Below are 23,045 nucleotides of genomic sequence, written 5' to 3'. Positions count from 1 at the left end.
CAGAAGGAGCTGGAATGGGAACAGAGTGTCAGGACTCTGGGCAGAAGACCATTCCACCGGGGTGGGCGGGCCCATCCTGCCCAGGGATGTTTATTAGAAAACCAGAGCTGAAGGCTCCCACGAAGCTGGGGGTGGGGTGGGGGGGGACAGACACTCAATCCCCATGACCTGTACCTAGTGCCCTCACAGACCCACTCGGGGCCTTGATGAAACACATCTTGCAAGCAAACAGCCCTTAGTACCCAAAGCTCAGACAATATTCGATATGGGAGATACTCCTCTTTTCTAAGCTGGCTCAGTTCTAGGAGGGTTTTCTAACCGTCATGAATATTCATTTGTTTTAAGGTCTGATAAACACATGGCTGGCTCTTCTGGTTGAGGTAGACAGTACTGTGAAAGATTTCCCCTAAACACAGCCAGCCTTTACCTCCCCAACCCTCTCTCCCCTGAGTCTGTGGGTGATGTTGTTTGGGGTGAGTGGCTCTTCTACCTCCTCAACTGGGATGGGCTGTGGCTTGCCTTCCTCTTTCAGGACCAGCAAGAGGCCAGCAGCCTGCTCTCGAGACCCCACCTCCCCTGGGTAGTAGCTAGCTAACCTTAGACTAGGGATAACTATCCTGAGCCAAGTACTCTTGCTTATCTTTTATCAACAACAAAGGCACATTTCGGTTAACCATCTACTACCTCTTCCGTCCCCATGCTGGGGGATTACTCTATTGGGACCCCCACCTGAAGTGCCTGGCTGGTGTATTGGTTAAACTCTTGGCTGCAAACCAACAGGTTAGTGGTGTGAGTTTACCCACAGGTGCCTCAGAAGAAAGGCCTGGCTGACTTCCAGAAAATCAACCATTGGAAAGTAGGACCCCAGTTCTCCTCTGATACACATTGGGGTCACCATGAACTGGAACTGACTTGACAGCTGTTGACTTGGTCGGGCTCTTTAGGAAGACCTTGCCAATGCCTGGCTCTGCTTTCTTCCATGTGCCCCCTGGGGTCACCTCCTCTGATCAGTTGTGAATCTCTGCACTTTGGTCTGAATGTCTGTCCCTAAAGGTGGTGAACCCAGAGTTTTGAACCAACTTCATCAAGGCTGATTGAGAAAATAGGCAGAGTTCACATTGCATACCCACCAGATTTCTTGCTGTGAAATTTTAACCTGAGTTGGAAACAGGCAGCAGCACCCCACCCACAGCTGGTGGCTGACCCTGACTCAGCACCCAATACTGTGCAGTCAGCCGCCATCTTTGAACAGGCCACTGCTGCCTGCTCACTCGCTCACTGCCATCGAGTGGATTGATCCTACAGTACAGAGCAGAACTGCCTGCTGACTGGATTTTTGAGGCTGTAAATCTTTACTGGAGTAGGAAGGCTCATCCTTCTGAGGAGTGGTTGGTGCTTTTGACAAACACGTGGCTGCCTCTTCTGGTTGAGGCAGACAGTACTGATCTTACAGTTTGCAGCACAATACGTACTAGCCCACGTTGCCTGGGTCAGAATCCAACGTGGCAGAGCTCTGGGTGCCATGCAACTGTTCTAGCAGAAAGAAAGACCCCAAATTCAATTATATAAGATGCTTTCGTAAGTCTCAAACAGGACAATGACAAGAGTAAGACAAACAAAAACGAATCATCAGCATTCCCAAAAGATTTGATTCCACAGAGCTAAATGATCCCCAAACCAAACTCACTGACGTCAAGTCCATTTTGACTCAATTTTGGGAGCGCAGAAACCCTCATCTTCCTTCTGAGGAGCAGCTGGTGGGGCTATGCCACCAGGACTCCTGGCTAAAGGATAAAACATAAAAAAACAAAGGAGATGTATCACAAATCATGATTGGTAGCAGATCAATTGATCTGTGGCAGATAGAACTGTGGAAATGGGAAAGGGGCCATGATTGAGACACGTACATTATTGCAGATTAGAAAAGTTGCAGGATTGTCTCTGACACTGTTGGAGCATGACTCATAACTATGCAGCTCTCTACAGCTCTTGGGTCAACTTCAACTCATAATGACCCTAAAGGACCAAGTAGAACCACTCCTCAGGGTTTCTGAGACTATATTGGGTCTTCTCATGCCTGCTTCTTGATCCTTCAACACCTCATGATCACACAAGCTGGTGTGCTTCTTCCATGGGGATTTGTTTAATTTCAAGACTTTAAGACGCCAGGCACTACATCTGTTATAGCCAGGCACCATCCACCACATTTGCTTATGCACCCATTTTGATTCAGTGATCATGTTAGGAAGGTGAGTAGCATAGAATGCCAGGTTATTAGAAGAAAGTGTTCTTGCGTTGAGGGAGTACTTGAGTAGAGACCCAATGCCTGTCTTCTAACTTAATACTTAACATTTATATATGTACATAGACCTATATCCCTATTAATATATTTATAGATTTATATATGTGATGTCCATACTTGTACCTCTATAAATGTCTTTTGCCACATAGTTCTTTCCTCTATTTCTTTTTACTTTCCTCCTATCCCACTATAATGTTCGACCTTCATTCGACTCTCAGTACTTTCTCTTGGCTACATTGCTCTTGATCAAACCCCACCAGGCATTCTATACTTTCCATGACATTGATTTTAGATTTCTTACTGTTCCCTTGTCCCTGGATGTGTTGACTCCTCCCCTCCCTTTCTGCCCCCTCCTTCCTGTCCCCCTGAAACTGTTGGCCCTGTTATTTTCTCTCGGGATCAGTTATCCTGCCTATCTTGTATGGATAGACATGAGAACAAGGAAAAAGAAGAGAAAAATGAAAGGGGTGGGGGAGGAAATAAAGAAATATAAATAGTGTTTTGCTCTGGTGGGGGGTGGGGGTGAGGGGGTCAGACCAGGAACAATAACTGCTCTGTGAGACTATAAATCTTTATGGGAGCCTCTTTCTCCTTCAGAACAACTGGTAGGTTCAAACCAGTGACCTTGCGGTTAGCAGTTCAGAACTTGCCCCACTATGCCATCAGGGCTCTTAAGACACTCTAGTACTACCCCAGTGTCCATCAAAGGCGCTGCCCAGTCAAGCCCCTTGAAGGCCCAACTGCCCTTCCCTGGGCTGCCCAGGGGAACACCTGCCCAGGGGAACACTTTGCCTGGGGAAAATCATTTTACATCTACTGAAATAATTCAAAGGAGGCAGAATTTATGGAGAGACTTCAAATTGATTTAAGACTCCCACTATAAACTGTAGCCTTCTGCAAACCCAGTGCTCAGAATTTAAGCTCTACTACATCTCTCCTCTGATTACGGATTTAATTTACAATCCTTTGAGCACAGTTAGGTTGGTGTTGTTTTGTTCTGCAAGAACTAGTTGAGGGTTCTCTCATCTATTGCTTGCTTCAGGACAGGTCTTTAAGACTCTAGATGTGATTCTTTCTGATATCCCGGTACCACCTGGTTCCTTTAGCCACTGAACTATAGCACCCAAGTCTTCAGTGATCACCTCATTAGGGTAAGTACCACGCAGGGGCAAGTGAGAACTGTTTGCTCCGTAATTAGGCCTTCTCTCTTAAAGAGGGAAGTGCAAATCCCTCCACAGAACATATTTTGTTAATATATACATATATAGGAACCCTGGTGACTTGTGGGCTATGAGTTGGGCTGCTAACGGCAAGATCAGAATTAAACTCCACTAGTTGCTCTGCAGGTGAAAGATAAGGTTTTCTGCTTCTCTACAGAAATCCAGAGACAGTTCTATTCTGCATATAGTGTCGCTATGAGTCTGAATAGTCACAATAGTAGTGGGCTTTTTCTTAGGATATATTAACTCAATGGAAGTGAGTTTGAGATATATATGCATATATATAAAGTCATGTACATATGATTCACTTAATAGGCAGCATATTAACTTCACAAGAAATTAAATTACAAGAAGTTTCCATGCAATATGTGCTAATTATAATAAAAATAATAATAGCACCATTAATCTAGCCAACAAAACCAGAAAAAGCAAACCCACTGCCATTGAGTCCATGCCGACTCCGAGTGACGCTCTAGGACAGGGTAGAACTGTTCCTGTGAGTGTCCGAGACTGTAACTATTTTCAGGAGTAGAAAATCCTGTCTTTCTCCAGAGAAGCCACTCGTGGTTTCAAACTGATGACTTTGAGGACCACAGCCCAACACATTACCACTACACCACCAGGGCTCTTCAATCTTGTCAACAGTACAGATTTAAAATATTAATACTACAACTGTAAAGGAAAGTTTTTTTTAAATTAAAATACATGGAAAACTCACTAATATAAATTAATAAAACTTAAGTGATACAGCAAAACTACTTAAAACATGAGAGTTAGGCATAAAGCAGTAATTTCAGTAACATTCATTTATTAATGCAAAACATAGTACCCAAAGCCTAAGGTATATAACATAAAAGCAAAGAATATGAAAATAACAAATATAGAATAAATCCAAGTTGGCAGTGTCAGAAGCAATAGATACTTGAACAAAGTCCAAAGGCCTTGGGATAGTTCATCTGCCCTCTATCAGCATTTTAGCTTCAAATCCAAAACTTGTGTTTCTGTTCCTTTACATTTAGTAAAGTTCAGTTGATTCTCATGGGACTCCAACCTGTCGAGCCTATGGGAAATGCTATGACACTTTGCAAAAACAAGTTTGGATCTCCAAAGACAGAAAGAATGTTAAAAATATATTAGCAAGACAATCCAGATGGGTCCTTCCATTGAGGGGTATATGTGAAACACCGTCTATACTCGTGTATAAGCCGAGTTTTTCAGCACAAAAAATATGCTGAAAAACTGGGGTTCAGCTTATACACGGGTCAGTGGTACCCCAGCGGGGTGTAACATCTCGCTGGGGCCCCCCTGAGGTAACGGGACAAGTACCTGTTATCTCACGGGTGATTGCCGTTGCTCTGCTGTTCATTCAAAGGTCCGCTGACTCTGCAGGACTTTGAATGTTTGTTTACTCACATCTAACCAATCAGAGCCGTCCTGTGATGTGTATCTTTGAATAAGCCTTTTAAAGACCATGTGCAAAGGATGTGGCATGAATGGATGTCATCTGGTCAAGCCCGACTAACACAAGGAGGAAATCTCATGAAGCCTGACATAGAGTTAATAGCAACGTGGGTTCGAGATGCATGGGAAGACATTCCAGAAGACATGGTGCGACGTGCCTTCCAGAAATGTAGTATTAGTAATGCTATGGATGGCAGTGGACTGCGCTTTGTATGAAAATGACAGCAATGATGGTGATGACGGCGATCTCAGTGAGGACAGCTTCTATGATGACCTCACACCAGCTGAAGCTCTGCATTGGGATATGGATGATGATGAGGAATCCAGTTTTGAAGGATTTTAACTCTTTACATTTTAGCTTGGTTGCCGATTAAGCTCAGGGAATAGTACTCTTAAGGTATCATTGTTGATGCCTTATTGTTTTTGTTGAACCTATTTTCCACTTCCTGTGCTGGTTTACTAATGTTAAATGACTTGTCCTTTTATTTATGTTTTTTATTTAAATAAATATTTAATGCATTGCCCCACTGATGTCTCAATTTTTAGTAGTTTTATTTTTATTTGTTTTGATTATTGAAACTTACCAATAGCTTCTGCATTTTCCACCCTAGTCAATCAGTTTTTCTGGTTTCCCAGGTAATAATTAGGTACCTCGGCTTATACTCGGGTCGGCTTATATTCGAGTATATATGGTATGTCAAATGCTTCCCCCCCCTGCCCAAGAGCAAACCTCCCTTCCCTAGATCACTTACCAATGTTTGGTCACCTTTTCATATACAGACAAAGGTTATTTGGGATACCTTCACATGCCTTCCCTCCTCTGATCATGAATTTCTGTGGAAATTCTTTGATCACTATCCAGTTTCCATTAGTTATGATTTAACTGTTGCAAACTGATTCGAACGCTGCAGTGAATCTCATGGTGCAATATAGTAATAGCCTATCATGCATTATTAAAGTATTGTTCAGATAAAGGTAGTTTTCTCAGAAGCTTTATAATTTAACTCTTGAGATTTATAGCTCGTTACCACTTTTTAAAGCAAGTGTTTAATAATATGTTACTTATTACTCTGCCTGAGTTAACAGTGGGCTGGTACCTAACTTTAACTTCTGATGGTGTTGTGGGCTAAGATGTTGGGCTGCTAACCACAAAAACAGTTGTTCAACCCCCCTAGCCACATTGCAGAAGAAAGATGAGGCTGTCTGTGCCTGTAAATATTTACAGTGTCAGAAACTCTTTTAGAGTCAGAATTGACCTGATGGCAGTACATTTGGTTTGGGTTATTGGAAATTGGTGGTATAGTGGTTAAAGTGCTGGGCTGCTAACTTAAAGGTTGGTGGTTTGAGTCTATCATCCCATGCAAGAAAGATGTAGCAGTCTTGCTAAGACTTGCAAAGACTTGTAAAGATGGCAGCCATGGAAACTCAGTAGGAGCAGTCTGTGTGTCCTATTAGGTTTCTACAAGTCAGTTGACTCAGTGGCTCTGGGGTTTGGGTGGAAAACTTCTGGTAGCATACTTCACTCACGGAGGAAAATTAGATGGTCTTTCCCACGAATTCCATCAGACTGCTTCCCAGTCTCTGCTGTCTTTGTCTCTGTATTTCTTAACGTTTAATAGTTCTACTTTAACACCAGTCTCCCTTTTGTGGGCTCTCTACAATCCCAGCTATTCATAGCGTAAGAATTTTCCAAGCGAGAGAGAAACTTGAAGCCTCCACAGTCTCTGATGGTCACCTAGGGCAGAATGGCAGGTTGCCAAGGCAACCAGATGATCCAGCCTTGTTTGTGATACTCAGGCAAAATGGCTCTCTCCTCTCAAGCATCTGAAGGAACAAAGCACCAAAGCTCTGTCCCGGTTGCCATTGTTAAGTCTCCTAACTGTCTCCACCGCTTGTTTGGTGTTCACAGCTGATCTGGGACCAGGCCCAGGGAGGAGGCTTCGTTGCTCCCAGACTCATTCTCATCCACAGCAAGCCCATGGAGTCCCTGGGTCGCACAAATGGTTAAGTGCTGGACGATTAGCCAAAGCACTGGCACTTCCCAAACCACCCAGACACTCCAAAAGAGAGTCCCCGTGATCCGCCTCTGAAAGGTCACCGCCTTGAACCCTCTGTAGATCAGTTCTACTCTGCACACATGAGGTCACCATGGGTCAGAATCAGCCGGACAAACAGACACAGCCACACAGCCAGAGCAGGTGTCAGAGGCTTGGGATGATCCAAGAGCTCATCTCAGAGCCATGTACCACGTGAGCCAGCGTTGCATCGAACCATAGATAATGTCAGTCCGGCATATGAAATAGATAAGGCCAAAGGTCTGTCATGAGAACAGAGGGGATCCCATATTTGACCCGTGTCTCAAAGTTGGAATTGGGAAGTTTGACGCCTGGTTTCTGAAAGCCAAAGGGTCCCTACTGAACCGAAAGGGTCTCAGAAGGCACAGACCACAACTTGGAGCACAACAGTCTTGTAAACAACTGAATAGGGGCAGAATCAAGCCTCCTCCACCTCCTCCTTCACAAGGGGAAGGAGACTCATTAGCATCAGCCACTCAAAACAGATGCCCATGAGGGGAAGTCAGCCATGCCTCCATCCTCCAACCTTTGACCCATCGCGATAGTAAATGTTCTCTCCACAGCACTCTGCACGTCTCTGCTGCATTCTGTCCCGTGTGTCGCCCACACAGCACTTGCACGTAATACCCAGGATTTGGAAGGAGCCCTGGTGCATAGTAGGGTTAGATATTGGGGGACTCACCACCGTGTCAGCAGTTCCAAGCCCCCAGCTGCTCCACGGGAGAAAGGCTTTTGCGCTCATAAAAATCCGTACCCTTGGAAAGCTCATGGGGCAGGTCTGTGCTGTCCATTGGGGCCACCATTAGCCAGAGTGGGCTGGATGACAGCGTTTGTTTATTGAGCTTGTTTTTATGACAGGTTGTAGTTCGGGGTTAGAAATCCTCAGGGTACAAGCCATATCTCCTCATTGTTTCTTTGCCTAGTCGTTCGGCTTCCTATGAATCCTGTAATGGGATCTATGGTTTGGGCTTTCCCAGGATCCATATCCATACTGCTTCTGGAAACATCATCTATAGTGTTCTGGCTTACCTTGGACGAGCCAGCCTTTCACACAGTCCACATGGTTGTGGGGAGACTATTACTGAAGGGGCCCTCTTCTGTCACTTACCAAAGTGAAGGCAAGTGGCCCAACCTCAGCCAATCCGACTCTCTCTCCCCAGTATGGGGTTCTCTTCCCTGGAAACGATATCAAGAGTGAAAAACTGTCGGAGAACTGTCGGAGCTGACACTGGGAAGAGAGTTTCCTGGTTCCTGTCCCTTCTAAGTGCATTGGTTATGTTTGTGACTGGGAATAGCACAAAGGTTGGGGGTTCGCACCCATCAGCCATGCTAGTGGAGACAGCCAGGACAGTCTGCATCTGTAAAGTTTACAGCCTTAGAAAAGGTGTGGGGCAATTCAACTCTGACCTACAGAATCATTCAGTCAAAATCCACTTGATGGCAATGGGTTGACGTTTTTCCTCTTGCATCTTCTGGGGCTTGGATATTCATTTCCGTTTTAGATTCAGAAGCCATCTCCTTTGCATGAGAGAGCAAGAGTTTGACTCCATTGCTTTGAATCAGGCACTCACCTGTGGAAAGCTGCTCTGAGCCCCTCCCTTGTTGGCTAGCACTCTGATGCTCCCCCTGCCAAGATGAGAGTCTCCTGGGTCTGTCAGATCAGGGACAAGTGAGTGACATTGTTGGTTCGACACCTGACCACCAGCCACTTACCTGACTAACCACTCATCATCTCTCCATCGGATCACCGTGGGGGTAGAACACTCACCTGCCAATCCTTGCTCCACGTTCCTTCAGACAATAGATAAAGGGTAGCCTAAATGCTTTTTTTGGCCAAGGCAGAGCATGCTTCCCCATTGCCTTCCTTCCCCTTGAGGTCTCTGCTTAGGATTTCCCAACTTCTTCAAAACAAAGGCTTCCTGAGTTACGAGACTCAGCCTGCTTCTGTTATGTATGAGGTCCCTGTGGATCAGAGCACCACCTCCACAGTCCCTATCAACAGCAACAACAACAGGGTCCAACCCGCCCCTCCCCCAGTGCATTTATAGTGGAGAAAGGATGTTTTCTATAAATGCCCATTTTATAGAAATCTTCATGGAACCTGACATCAGGACCCCTAGATTGAGCCTCAACTCTCTTGCTTACTTGCTGAATACTACTCCTAGCACATGACTTTCTCTTGAATCTTAGTGTCTGTACTCATGAAATGGGTCATGACATCCCACATGTGCCTGGTGGTGAGGAATACCAGGAGCACTCCCTCGGTGTGCTCCGGGGTCGTGATTCCCACAAAAGCACCAGTGTGGATGGCACCACAGTGTAAAGGAAGAGCCCTCTTGGTGTTCTTCTGAAAATCACTCTGATCATGTAGAGCTCCTAAAAGCGTCTCTGGTAGCTTTGAGAACAGCAGGCTCAGATGAGGGAAGCCTTTCAGTTGACAGGATCAGATTAGATGGCGGATGTAGAAACAGCCTAATCCCCACCAGGCTGAATTCCTCCAGGATCAGGCTTTGTCCTTTTTTAAAAATATATATATCATTTTATTGGGGGCTTGTACAACTCTTATCACAATCCATCCATCCATTGTTTCAAGCACATTTGTTGCCATCATCATTGTCAAAACATTTGCTTTCTACTTGAGCCCTTGGTATCAGCAACTCATTTTCTCCCCTCCCTCCCTCCTTCACAAACCATTGAAAATTTATAAATTATCACTATTTGTCCATGTCTCACACTGTCCAATTTTGCTGTTGTCTGTCCCCCAGGGAGGGGGTTTTATGTAGATCATTGTGATAGGTTCCACCTTTCTCTTCCACCTTCCCCTTCCCCTCCTGGTATCTGTACTCTCATTATTGGTTCTGAGGGGTTTATCTGTCCTTCATTCCCTGTGTTTTCCGTTCTAATCTGTACCCATGTGCATCTTCTGGTCTAGCTAGATTTGTAAGGTAGAATTGGGATCATGATAGTGGTGGGAAGGAAGCCTTAAAGAACTAGAGAAACGTTGTATGTTTCATTGTTGATATACTGCACCCTGACTGGCTCATCTCCTCCCCTTGACCCTTCTGTAAGGAGTGTCCAGTTGCCTACAGATGAACTTTGGGTCTCTACTCCACAACCCCCCTCATTCACAATGATATGATTTTTTGTTCTTTGATCAGGCTTTGTCTTTTCTCTGAATTCCACCTACATGCCCAACACCTGGTCCAGACCCGTTGGTTAACTCATTCCACTCTAGACAGGAGTTGTTCTGAAGCTCCATGAGAATGGGACAAAATCCAGGATGGGGCTGGGTGTGGGTGGGACAGAGCTGATCCATGTGGCCTTATTATTCGGGAGTCGTGGTCTTTGGACCTTTTCTTTTGGATTGAACTTTCCCAACACTGAAAACTTGGGGCTTTTCCTCCTTGATTATCACAGAATCCGGGACTGTCTGAAACAGCAGCTGAGCCCGCCATCAGGTTCGTGTGGCTCAGATGAGAGCACCCTGGAGGAGGCTCGCCAGTGACACACAGGCTTCGGTGGGGATGTTACAATTTCACGGTCACACGCTATGATCATTGTTCTGAGCCGGCACGAAAGCTTTTGCTGAGCCCAGCTGCCTCCAGCTTTGTACCAACCACCTGGCAAACTGCCAGCCAGACCCTCTGCCACATTCATTCTAGACCAGAAGGACTGTGGACCACCCCTCCCAGATTTTCCTGGGGTGAAACAACCCAGTGAATCTAGGTGCATGCATCCTTGACACCAGACAAAGCAAGACCAGTGGGAGCATTTTATTGTTGACTAAATGTATATATATCATACATAGTTAAAATTCATATGCAGTAATGCTCAGAGATCATAAGTGTACCTAAAGAAACACCTCACTGCCACGAGTCAATGCTGACTCATAATGACCCCCTGTGGTGTCCTAGACTGTAACTGTTTGCAGGAATAGAAAGCTCAGTCTTTCTCCCTCAGAGCTGTGGTGGTTTTGAACTGACAACCATTCGGATCACAGCCCAACACCTCACCACTACACCGTTCTGTCGAATGTATACATCTAAGTAGCCAACTCTCCATTCGAGTGTAGCGCATTCCCTTCACGCATAAAGTTGTCTTCTGTCTCTTTGCATTGAATCTCTATCTCACCAGCTCACGCCACACACCTTGACTGCTGATTTCTCTCCCCATCAGTTATGCTTTTCCTAGAATCTCACAATCATAGAATTAATCACATGAGACTGACCGTGTGTGTGTGTGTGTGTGTGGCTTCTTGTTCTTGAATTGAATGTTACTGTTGCATGTATCCAAAGTTCATTGTTATTTTTTAAAATTGCTGATTCCCCTCTACATCAGGAAAACATGGTACACTATGTCTCCCATTACCAACAGTATCAGCCCTGGTGTAGTAGTTACATATTGGACTGCGATCTGCATGGTTGGCAGTTCAAAACCACAAGCAGCTCCAGGAAGAAAGACTGGGTTTTTTACTTCCATAAACAGTGCCAGTCTCAGAAACCCCAAAGGGGTCACTGTGAGTCAGCAATGACTCGATGGCAGGGAGATAATATCAAGCACACCACATGTTTTTATCCATACAGTTTTTGAGATTCATTTTGTTGTATCAGCTATTCATTGTTTTATTTTTTATTGCCGAATAATAGTTTCTTCTCCAAATACACCACAATGTACATATCCATTCCCAGTTGAGGAGCATTCTGTTTGATTCCTGTTTAGGTCTATTAAGGAAAAACCAACCAACCAACCAACAAAAATCTACTATAAAAGTTCTTGTACAGTCTTCTTTGGGAGATATGTTTTACCTATGAGTAGAATTCCTGAATCATAGGGTCATACAGTCTGTTTAACTAAATAGAAATTGTCAGATCTTGTCATCTTTCCCATTATGATTGCATCATGTCACCCTCCCACCCACAGTGTCTAAGTCCCAGTTTTTACACACCCTTTCCACTTGTCTTTAATTGCAGCAACCGCAGAAAGACGCAGAGGGCTCCTCCTCCTTGTATCCACGGGGGTTTTCCCACATGTGCTACATATCATTCTAGGCAGGACAAGTGAGGGTAATAGGAGGGTGATGGAAGCAATGAGTGGTCGACCACTCCACTCTCATCTTTTCCTTATTCTTTGCCAAATTATGTTAATTTTTCTTTCACAATCTCCCTAAATATGACTCTCTCGGCTTTCAAAAGGACAGTTAATGCTGTGGCAGTTTCTAGTTTAGGTTGACTCCCTGACCCTGGATCAACCTCTAGTCCCTGTCCCACGAAGGCAAATGAGATCAAGAAGAATGCCTCGCTGTCACCTCCACCCCATCTCAGTCTTCTGGACACCCTCGGGACTGCAGTTTCGTGTGAGTTTTCAAGTCTGGTGATGCAGTGGGTAAGCCTGGCTGCTCCCTGCAAGCTTTGGGACGGAAACCCGCTCAGCAGGTCTGTGGGAGAAAGCTGGCATTCTGATTCTGTACATGTTGACAGCCAAGATAACCCTATGGGGCAGGTGACATGGAGTCCCTCTAAGCGGGAACAGACTAGGTAGCCAACAACAATGCACATCGGAGCACACATTATGGCTGGTCTCTCAGGTGGACTACAGGTCGTTCAGGGAGTAATGACGATGAATTCCAAAGGTCATCGAACTTAATCCAATGATCAACAGAATTTCACCAAGAGGAGAACTTCAAGGCTTTGTGGCTAAAAGTCATCTCTCCGTAGATCTTGCTCTTTCATCTTCCTACAACCACTGCTCGGTGGGAGCTCTCCAGGGTACTGGATCTTGGCCTGAACTGGTCTCTGACACCAAACGCTGGTGCGCTGACTGTGGTGGCATCTAACAAGTATCGTCGCAAGGCTTGAACTTTGCACTCTCTGACTCCAACTGTCCTCACACCAGGTTTTAATTCCAAGCCAAATTCGGCACTGTCTGTAAGACAACCGCTCTACGCCTCCATTGCCTTAGTCTCTATACCAAGCCAGATCAAGCTACCTTTATCTGCTAAACCAGTGCTTCTCAAACTCTAATATGCAAACGAACTGCCTGGTGATTTTGTGTTTTAAGAAGATTTTGATTCTCGGTTTATAGAGATACACACGATTCTGCTTTTCAACAAAAGCTCCCAGGTGACTCTACCCTGCTGGTTTGTGAGCCATACTGAACAGGAAGACTAGCTAATCTTCCTATTGCCACTCTTGCCTCTCAACACCAGTTATCAGCTTGAATGCATGTAACCACTCTACACTTTCTGATTGTGCTTAGACTAAAACCTGGGCTCTTTATGGGGGCCAGAAAATCCCTGCTGACTGAACTGGTGTCTCTTGTCCTTGCCTCATGGATCACACTTTCCCCTCATCATACACTCCTGGCCCACGTTCTCCCAAAGCTCAGAGATTTTGTGTATGCTGTCACTTCTGCATAAGGAGCCTTGGTGGCTTACAGGGCTACTTGTTGGGCTGCTAACCACAAGGTCAGCAGTTTGAACCCACCAGCCACTCCTTGGGACAAAAGATGAGACTTTCTACTCCTGTTAAGAGTTGTAGTCTCAGAACCACCTGAGGGAAGTTCTGCCCTGTCCTTTCAGGTTGCTATGAGCCGGAATCCACTCGATGGCAGTGAGTTCGGGTTTGGGACTTATAGCCTCTGCTGGAACCTTCTCTTTTCTGTACGGCTTCTTCCTTCTAATTCTTTAGGACCAGCTTAGATGTCTCCTTAGAAACATCTCTCTGTTTCTGGCTTATTTGGAACATGAAGTTCTTTTTGTCTGTCTTCCCTACTAGAAGCTGAGCTTTGTGGAGGTGGAACCCTCGCTGTCTTGTTCACTGTTGCATCCCCAGCAGGATGCACACACCTTAAGATGTTATGAGTAAGCAGAGATGCCATTCGCTCTGCTCACTGGCAGAGCTGGATTAGCTCTGCTTTCCTCTTGCTTCAGGTAGATAACCTGGCTTTCGGGCTAGGGCTCCAATTGGTTGTTGTTGTACTCCTGAACAACTGCCTAGAGCTTTTAATGATTTGTTTGTCTCTAGAATGTCTCTTATGCCAATCCATGTGTTCCCTACCATCGGTTAATGAACCCAAAGCATTACTAATGCTCTGGGTTTTCTTGTTTTAAAAGCAATAATTCTTGTTCTGTATTGACTGCTAAGTCATATCCAAGCTCTTAACTGGATCAGGTAGATTGATGTCATTGATGGCCCCAAGTAATAGCCTCCCTGTATCCATGCCACTGCGGCGGGATTTTTATAGCTCCTTTCACCTAGAGATGGAGTTTTTCCCACTCAATTCCTTGAATATAGGTTTGCCTTATGATTTGCTTTGACCTATATAATGCAAGGGAATTGACAGCCGTGTGAGTTTCAGGTCTAGATCTCAAAAGTTCTTGAAAGCTCCCTTGTTCTTTTGTACTCTTTCATGAGAATGCTAGCCTTGGCTAGCCAACCTACTGGAGACTGAGAGACCACAGTGCAGCAGAGACTGCCTTTACATCAGCCTTGTTTGGGGGTGCCCCCCAAACACCCCAACATTTGATAGATTACTGAAAAGAGACCCAGGACCCTGAGGCAGTTGTTCCTACGCTGTGGTGTATGCCAGGAAAGGCACACTGTCTCTGGAGGAGTCCCAGCTTTGTCTCCAAATGTCTCTGTTCCAGGCGGGATAGAGATTTGACAGTACATGACTATTATCCCCTCCATAAAAAGCAGTAGCCCAGACAGTGTTTCTGCTCAGAAAAAAGCACGTTTAAGACTCCAAATTTAGCGTTCTTATTGGGGATGGATCACATAGGGTGAGAAAGATGAGGCAGTCCATTCCTATAAAGATTTCCAGCCTTGGCAACCTGTATCGGATCACTATGAGTTGGAATGAACTCAGTGGCAGTGACTTTAGGTCTCATAGGCACTCTCCGCCTGTGTGACCAGTCACAATTACTGAAATTCCAAACCTCCAGAAGGAAAGCAGAGGTCCACCATCAAGTCCCATGATTTGTGTTCGCCATCTAGGAAAATGGGTACCCAAAGGTTCAGTGGCTAAGACACGCCAAACAAGCCTCTCATTTAGTGTAAGCAACAGATGGGGGTAGCCCCCAAAGACACCCAGAACCTATGAGCATGTTACCTTATATGGCAAAAGTGATGATGTTATAGATGTGATTCAATTAGGAATCTTGAGATGGGAAGGTGGGCCCCATGTCACCACAAGGGTCATTTAAAAGGCAGGCAGGACAGTCAGAGTAAGAAAGACATGATGACAGAAGCAGAGGTCATGCACTTGGGCATCTATTGTGAATGGTGTTGTTCGCATGCTTTCTTTTGCAGACCTCTCTTCTCATCAGCATATGGGAATATTACTGATTTTTGTGTGTCACTCTTATATCCGGCCACATTGCTCAAATTTTGATGTCTTCCAACATTTTTTGTTGTTGAATCTTTGGGGTTTTTCCACCTATGAATTCAGACCATCAGCAAATAGTGAGAGATTCACTTCTTCTCTCATTTGGATTCCTTTGATTTTTTTTTTCCTATGGTTCAGCTCAATGTTGACTCAGGTGCATCCTTATCTGGTTTCTATTCGCAGGGGGAAGGCTTTCAGTGCTTCCCTATTGAGCTAGATGTTGGCTGTCAGCCTTTCATAGATGGTCTTTGGGTTTTTTTGTTTGTTTTTCTTTTAAAAATCATTTTATTGGGTGCTCCTACAACTCTTATCATCATCCATCCATCCATCCATCCATCCATCCATCCATCCATCCATCCATCCATTGTGTCAAGCACATTTGTACATTTGTTGCCATCATCATTCTCAAAACATTTTCTTTCTACTGGAGCCCTTGCACCAGTTCCTCATTTCCCTTCCCTTCTCATCCCCCTCGATGGTCTTTATTGAGTTGAGAAATTTACATTCTGTTCCTACTTTCCTGAGTGTATCAGGAATGAGTGTTGGAGATTTGTCAAATGCCTTTTCTGTGTTGATTGATATGATCATGTGGTTCTTATCTTTTACTCTCTTTATGTGGTGAATTATACTGATTATGTTTATTTTTTATTAGTTGGAATTTAATACATATATCATTCCATATTAAAAAGACATCAAATAGAATTGTACAATTGCTACCACAATTCGTTTCTAAACTTCTTTTTCTACATGGACTCTTTGACATTGCCTTCCCTTTACCCCACCACCACCACCCCGAACCTCTTATTCTACTTGCTGTTCATCAAACCTGGCTTTCATATACCGGAAAACAGAAAGGCTATTATAACACAACTTCAAGAGGTGGCTTCCATTGACATACACTTCTGAGATACATGCTAATATGAACAAACACAAGTCAAATAAAACAAACCCAAAATACAGAAAATTTGGAAACCAGATCAGGTCCAGCCTGCACCATCGCATCATAGGGTGTGTGTGTGGCGTGGTGGGATTCTACCAACAAAGTTTTAACTGTTCAAGTCAGATTTATGTCTTTGATTTTCTATATTCCCCTCTCCCAACCACTGTGTTTAGCGACCACTTTCCTCGCGTCCCTCAATTTTAGACAGGGGGAGTTCTCTGGAGGCTTGTTTCCTGTGAGGTCCCAAGAATGAATCTTGGGCTCCCACTGTCACCTTGATTTTGTTTCTAATGTTGAACCATTCTGGTGTACTTGGCCTGAATCCCACTGACATCACTAAATTAAGACTCGAGATGGAGAGATTATCCTGGGTTATAGGCGGGTCCAATGTGATCGCAAGGGTCCTAAGAAAGGGAACTAGGAGAGCAGAGAGGTGCTGGCAGAAACAGAAGATCAAGAGAGAGAAGGATTTGAAAATGCAACTGTACTGGCCTTGAGGATGGAAGGAGGGACCATGAGCCAAGGAATGTAGACTGTCTCTAAGAACTGGAAAGGACAAAGAACTTGATCATTCACTGGACTCTCTAGAGGGAATGTTCCCCTGCTGAACTGTTTTAGATTTCTGAACTCCAGAACTACAAGATAATAAATTCATGTTTTCCAGCCTCTGCGTATGTGGTAATTTGTTACAGCAATAATAGGAAATAAACATAATGAGTAACATCAGGAACGTTCTAAAAGCCAAGTTCTTGGATGTCAGACAAGGGTCAGGTCCTTCTAATGCATAACACCAGTGCTGTGATGGTAACTCTTTCAGTATAAACTGTTAGCCAACCAACCACAAAGTGTGAGAGAGATCAGCCAAGATGAGCAGAGCTGCCTACCCAAGCCACAACAGACAGTAGAAGCTTGGGTGCGCCCAGCCAAGACTAAAAGAAATCCCCTGGACTCGTTTTACTGTGAGCAATACTAAATGCTTCTGGTTTTAAGCTTCTAGTTTTGTCTAATTTGTTATGTAATATAGCTAATTAACTCACATGAAACTCAAGGTCTCTGGGTCCATGGACCCAATCCATATATCCCATCTTATCTCTCTGTATTCTTGTTTTGTTTGTTTGATTTTGGGCACAGTTGTTTGAATTATAACTCATTGTAAAGAAGACCCAAATCCTCATAACAGGGCCAATAGGTAGCATCATGACAAATGGAGAAAAGATTGAAGTTGTCTAGGATTTTGTCTCACTTGGATCCACAATCAATGTTCATGGAAGCAGCAGTCAAGAGATCAAAAGGCCTGTTGCATTGGGTAAAACTCGGTACAGGACCTCTTTAGAGTATTGAAAAGCTAGGGTGTTACTTTGAAGTCTAAGGTGCCCCTGACTCAAGTCATGATATTTTCAGTTGCCTCATTTGCATGTGGAAGTTGGACACTGGATAAGGAAGCATGAAGAAGAATTGGTGCATTTGCATTGTGGGGCTGGCGAAGACGATTGACAACACCAGGGACTGCCAAAGGACAGACCACTCTCTCTTGGAAGAAGTGCATCCAGGGTGCTCCTTAGAGGCCAGGGTGGTGAGACTCTGTCTTCCATACTTTAGACATGTTGTCAGGAGAGGCCTGTCCCTGAAGAAGGGCATCATGTTTGGTAAAGTGGAGGGACAGGGGAGAAGGGGCAGGCCCTCATGAGAAGGATTCACAGCGGCTGCAACAATGGCACAGGGCTCATGGTGAGGATGGCGCAGGATGGGGTCATGCTTCCTTCTGTTGTACGTGGGGTCGCAGGCTGGGTGACACCTAACAACACAGCATACTTGTCTTAGAAGCCCTGCTAGTACTCTCTGGTGTTAGACTGCTAACCACAAGGTCAGAAGTTCAAGTCCACCACCAAGGGAGGAGGAAGAAGCTATTCACTCCCATGGAGATTTGCAACTTTGGACACACTGCGCAGGACGGCTGTGTGAGAAGTCACTCAGTGGCAGTGGGTTGTGCAGGACGGCTGTGTGAGAAGTCACTCAGTGGCAGTGGGTTGTGCAGGATGGCTGTGTGAGAAGTCACTCAGTGGCAGTGGGTTGTGCAGGACGGCTGTGTAAGAAGTCACTCAGTGGCAGTGGGTTGTGCAGGACGGCTGTGTGAGAAGTCACTCAGTGGCAGTGGGTTGTGCAGGATGGCTGTGTGAGAAGTCACTCAGTGGCAGTGGGTTGTGCAGGATGGCTGTGTGAGAAGTCACTCAGTGGCAGTGGGTTGTGCAGGACGGCTGTGTGAGAAGTCACTCAGTGGCAGTGGGTTGTGCAGGACGGCTGTGTGAGAAGTCACTCAGTGGCAGTGGGTTGTGCAGGATGGCTGTGTGAGAAGTCACTCAGTGGCAGTGGGTTGTGCAGGATGGCTGTGTGAGAAGTCACTCAGTGGCAGTGGGTTGTGCAGGACGGCTGTGTAAGAAGTCACTCAGTGGCAGTGGGTTGTGCAGGACGGCTGTGTGAGAAGTCACTCAGTGGCAGTGGGTTGTGCAGGATGGCTGTGTGAGAAGTCACTCAGTGGCAGTGGGTTGTGCAGGATGGCTGTGTGAGAAGTCACTCAGTGGCAGTGGGTTGTGCAGGACGGCTGTGTGAGAAGTCACTCAGTGGCAGTGGGTTGTGCAGGACGGCTGTGTGAGAAGTCACTCAGTGGCAGTGGGTTGTGCAGGATGGCTGTGTGAGAAGTCACTCAGTGGCAGTGGGTTGTGCTGGTGCTTTTGATGTCACCCAAGCAACCTTTACTCCTCCTTGCGGCTGTGCTTTCTCAGGCCATCTCCGGATCTGGAACGCCTCTCCTACCCACAGCTTTGCCAGTACTTTCAGGATGTAACAGGCCTTGGCATGTATTTTCAGTCATCTGAGTTTCCAAGCCTAGTCAACTGCTGCCATTTGGATTTGGTTAGGATCATGCAGTGTGTTACTAGAATTTAAAAGGCTTCTAAGTCACTGCCATCTGCAAGCTCTCAAAAAACAAAAACAAATCAAATACTTTAGAAAAAACTTGCCCCTCAGATGAGAAACTTGAGTTAGTAAGAGATGCCAACGTGCTCTGTTTCCTCCCTTTCTCTTTCCAATGGTGAGTGAAAGGTTCATTGATCCATTGAGTGCTGATGGGACGCTTGCATCTTTTATAGCTGAGCCGCCTGGCACTCTTGCCATTTTGATTACTATTCTATTTTTAATTGCTGGGAGGTTATCAGGGCCAAAGTATCTCAGGGCCATCTAAGGGTCTTAAAACCAGCCATTACTCAGAGTTCAGAGTTGCAAATCTTGTTGACAAGCACAAAGTGGTGCATTGCCCCTTGCTCTTATTGGGCTGTTAAGAGAGAAACACCACAGCCAGTTTTTTTTTTCTCTTTTCTTCTTTTACATTTTATTAGGGACTCATACAACTCTTACCACAATCCATACATATACATACATCAATTGTATAAAGCACATCCATACATTCCCTGCCCCAATCATTCTCAAGGCATTTGCTCTCCACTTAAGCCCCTTGCATCAGGTCCTCTTTTTTTTCCCCTCCTCCCTCCCCATTCCCCCCTCCCTCATATGCCCTTGGTAATTTATACATCGTTGTTTTGTCATATCTTGCCCTATCCGGAGTCTCCCTTCCCCCCTTCTCTGCTGTCCCTCTCCCAGGGAAGAGGTCACATGTGGATCCTTGTAATCAGTTCCCCCTTTCCAACCCACTCACCCTCCACTCTCCCAGCATCGTCCCTCACACCCTTGGTCCTGAAGGTATCATCCACCCTGGATTCCCTGTACCTCCAACCCTCATATGCACCAGTGTTCAGCCTCTGTCCTATCCAGCCCTGCAAGGTAGAATTCGGATCATGGTAGTTGGGGGGAGGAAGCATCCAGGATCCGGGGGAAAGCTGTGTTCTTCATCGATACTACCTCACACCCTAATTAACCCATCTCCTCTCCTAAACCCCTCTATGAGGGGATCTCCATTGGTCGACACTTGGGCCTTGGGTCTCCACTCTGCACTTCCCCCTTCATTTAATATGATATATATACATATATATACATACATATATACATATACACCTATATACACATACATACACACACTTACATCTTTTTTTTTTTGCATGATGCCTTATACCTGGTCCCTTGGGCACCTCGTGATCGCACTGGCCGGTGTCACAGCCAGTTTTTATGGAGAGCTTATTCTGTGCTCAGCCTTGGGCTCATCCCCAGGGACACAGGCAAATAGAGAAATAGTTGTTAGCTTTATAGAATTGATAATACATTGGAAGCTCTGTCATAGCTAAGATCAGAAATAAATGATTTCTGTAGGTTAGCAATGAGCTATAAAGGCATTTGGAGATGGAAAAAAATTAGACCATTGTGATACCTCGAAAGTTTTTTTGATAACATATCTCATTCATGTCTACTGCCACTATTCCATAGTAATCTTATGATGGTCAAGGTCATGTGTCACCTTGGCTAGGCCGTGATTTTAAATACCTTGACAGGCATTATATAACCACCCTCCATTTTGTCAGCTGATTTTGTAAACAGTCAATTGGTTGGAAAGAGGAGTTTCCTTGGGGGCATGGCCTACAGCAAATATATTTGGGAGTTCTGACAAAGCCCATGCTTCTCAACCTTGCGTCAGACCCCTCCTCTTCCGGTGTCCTGTTCTTGGCTGTGAGTGTGTAGACTGCCATCTGACCCACAACCTATGAGTCTGCTCCCTGAAGGCTGGCCTGCTGATTCCGAATTCATCAGCCCTTGTCATGATCCAAGTCACAAGCAGCCTGCAGATTGACATCCGAGTCACAGATTTGGTCCTGGCTAGCTTCCATGACCATGTGAGTCATTTTTCTTGAAATCCCTCGACAGATAGATAGACATACATAGGAGGGGGCATCAAAAAGATCATGGAAAAAATGAAATTGAAAGGTTATTCCAATTCCATTTTCCATGGACTTTGGAAACCCTCTCATGTACACCTGGCACTCGTTTTGCCCCTAAAGACCCCAGTCTAGAAATAGTTGTGTGTTACCTACATGGTAGACATTCTGCTGGATAATGAGGAAAACCCAAAGAAAAGACCCATTGTGTCCCCGCGCTCCTGTATTATGCAGCTTTTTAAACCCTAACAGCCACAAGAACAGAATCTGGGTCACTTCAGTGCTGTTCTCATGTCCCCGAGCGCGCGTGTTGTGTACCGTCAACCTGGCTCCTAAGAGTTAGGCTGTTATCTGGCTAAACTCTGTAAAGCAGTGATTTGTAGATGGGTGAAGGACCCGCAGTGGACTGACTGTAAGAATGGAAATAACTGACCCTGGCCAGGGTATCGTGAATGGACTCCCCAAGCACCTCCCTGTGTGCGTGGTTACGGCCAGCTGAGGAACTGCAGTGGCATCGGGAGCTTGAGTTCCCGCTCTTCCTCCGTGAATCTGCTACTGTGTGTTGTTGGGCCAATTCCTCACCTCTCATCCCTGTTTTGACAAAGGGATGTTATTAGCAGCGCTGCTCGGCTCCACAGATCTGTAACTAACTCTCCGGAGAAGCACCCGTGGCCGCGGAGTGGGTTCTGACTCAGGGCGACCCCGTGCGTTTCAGAGTAGAACTGTGCTGCACAGGGTCTTCATGGCGATGCCATTCAGAAGCAGAACCCCAGGCAAAACTTTCTTCTGAGGCGCCTTGGGGTGGGTTTGAACTGCCAACCTTTCCGTTAGCAGCCAGTTGCTCATCTATTTGGACCATCCAGGGATTCGTATTTTTTTTCTCATATACTTACTTACAATCCTCTGTGGCTTCTGAAGGAGACCCTGGGCAGAGCCAATGATCAACACCATTGGCTACTGGGTTTGAGTCCACCCCAAAGCTACTCGGAAGAAAAGACTGGCAATCTACTTCTGAAAACTCAGCCCCTGACAATCCTGGAGAGCACAGTTCTACACCCCCCCCCCCCACACAGGTCATCACCAGAAGTTGGACCAATACAATGGCCACCAAGATGGTACTTCTTAAAGTCAAGTTCGTCAGCACAAACCTCCCAGGTTGAAACCACGATCCTTTAGGGCTCAACACCATGCGTGACTCATTCATCTCAGCAGCAAGGACTTGGGCTAACGAAACGCACCTGCTCGTCAGAAAGACTTCTTTGTATCTGGGGCAGAATTTGGGGCATTTCAGAACCCTGCTGGACCACTGATTGTGCAATCCTGTTTCGCAAGTGTTTCAGAAAGAACACTCGGCTCCAATTTCAGGGTGTTCGCCCTGGCTGGCGGACTCCAGCCAGGCAGAGCCGGGTGGAGCCAGGGCGTGTGTGCCTTTTGTAGCTCCGTCCGCCCACAGATCCCTGGACTGGAAACAGTGCACAGACTTGCCTTTTACAGGTTTTTTTTTTCTTTCCCTGCTGCAGAAACTGAATTATTTCAGACTCAGCAGCCAGGGAACCCCTGGAGAGGCAAGCTTTGTAAGCTTGTCACCCAGAGAGCCACCTGGGGCAGGACTGGGAGTGTTCTCAGCTTAAAGATATAAATAAGGATCAATGAAGTTGGGGGAAAAATATTGTTGTTAAAATCCCCAAACAAATATTGATGCTGTTTGAGTCTCAGAATACCCATTGGAGGGGGGGCAGGTCTGATGGCTCCTTGCTAAGGAATCATGCACAGTCAATCCCCGAC

Source organism: Tenrec ecaudatus, chromosome 5, assembly GCF_050624435.1.
Source record: "Tenrec ecaudatus isolate mTenEca1 chromosome 5, mTenEca1.hap1, whole genome shotgun sequence".
Lineage (NCBI taxonomy): Eukaryota > Metazoa > Chordata > Mammalia > Afrosoricida > Tenrecidae > Tenrec > Tenrec ecaudatus.
This window is presented reverse-complemented; position numbering follows the sequence as displayed.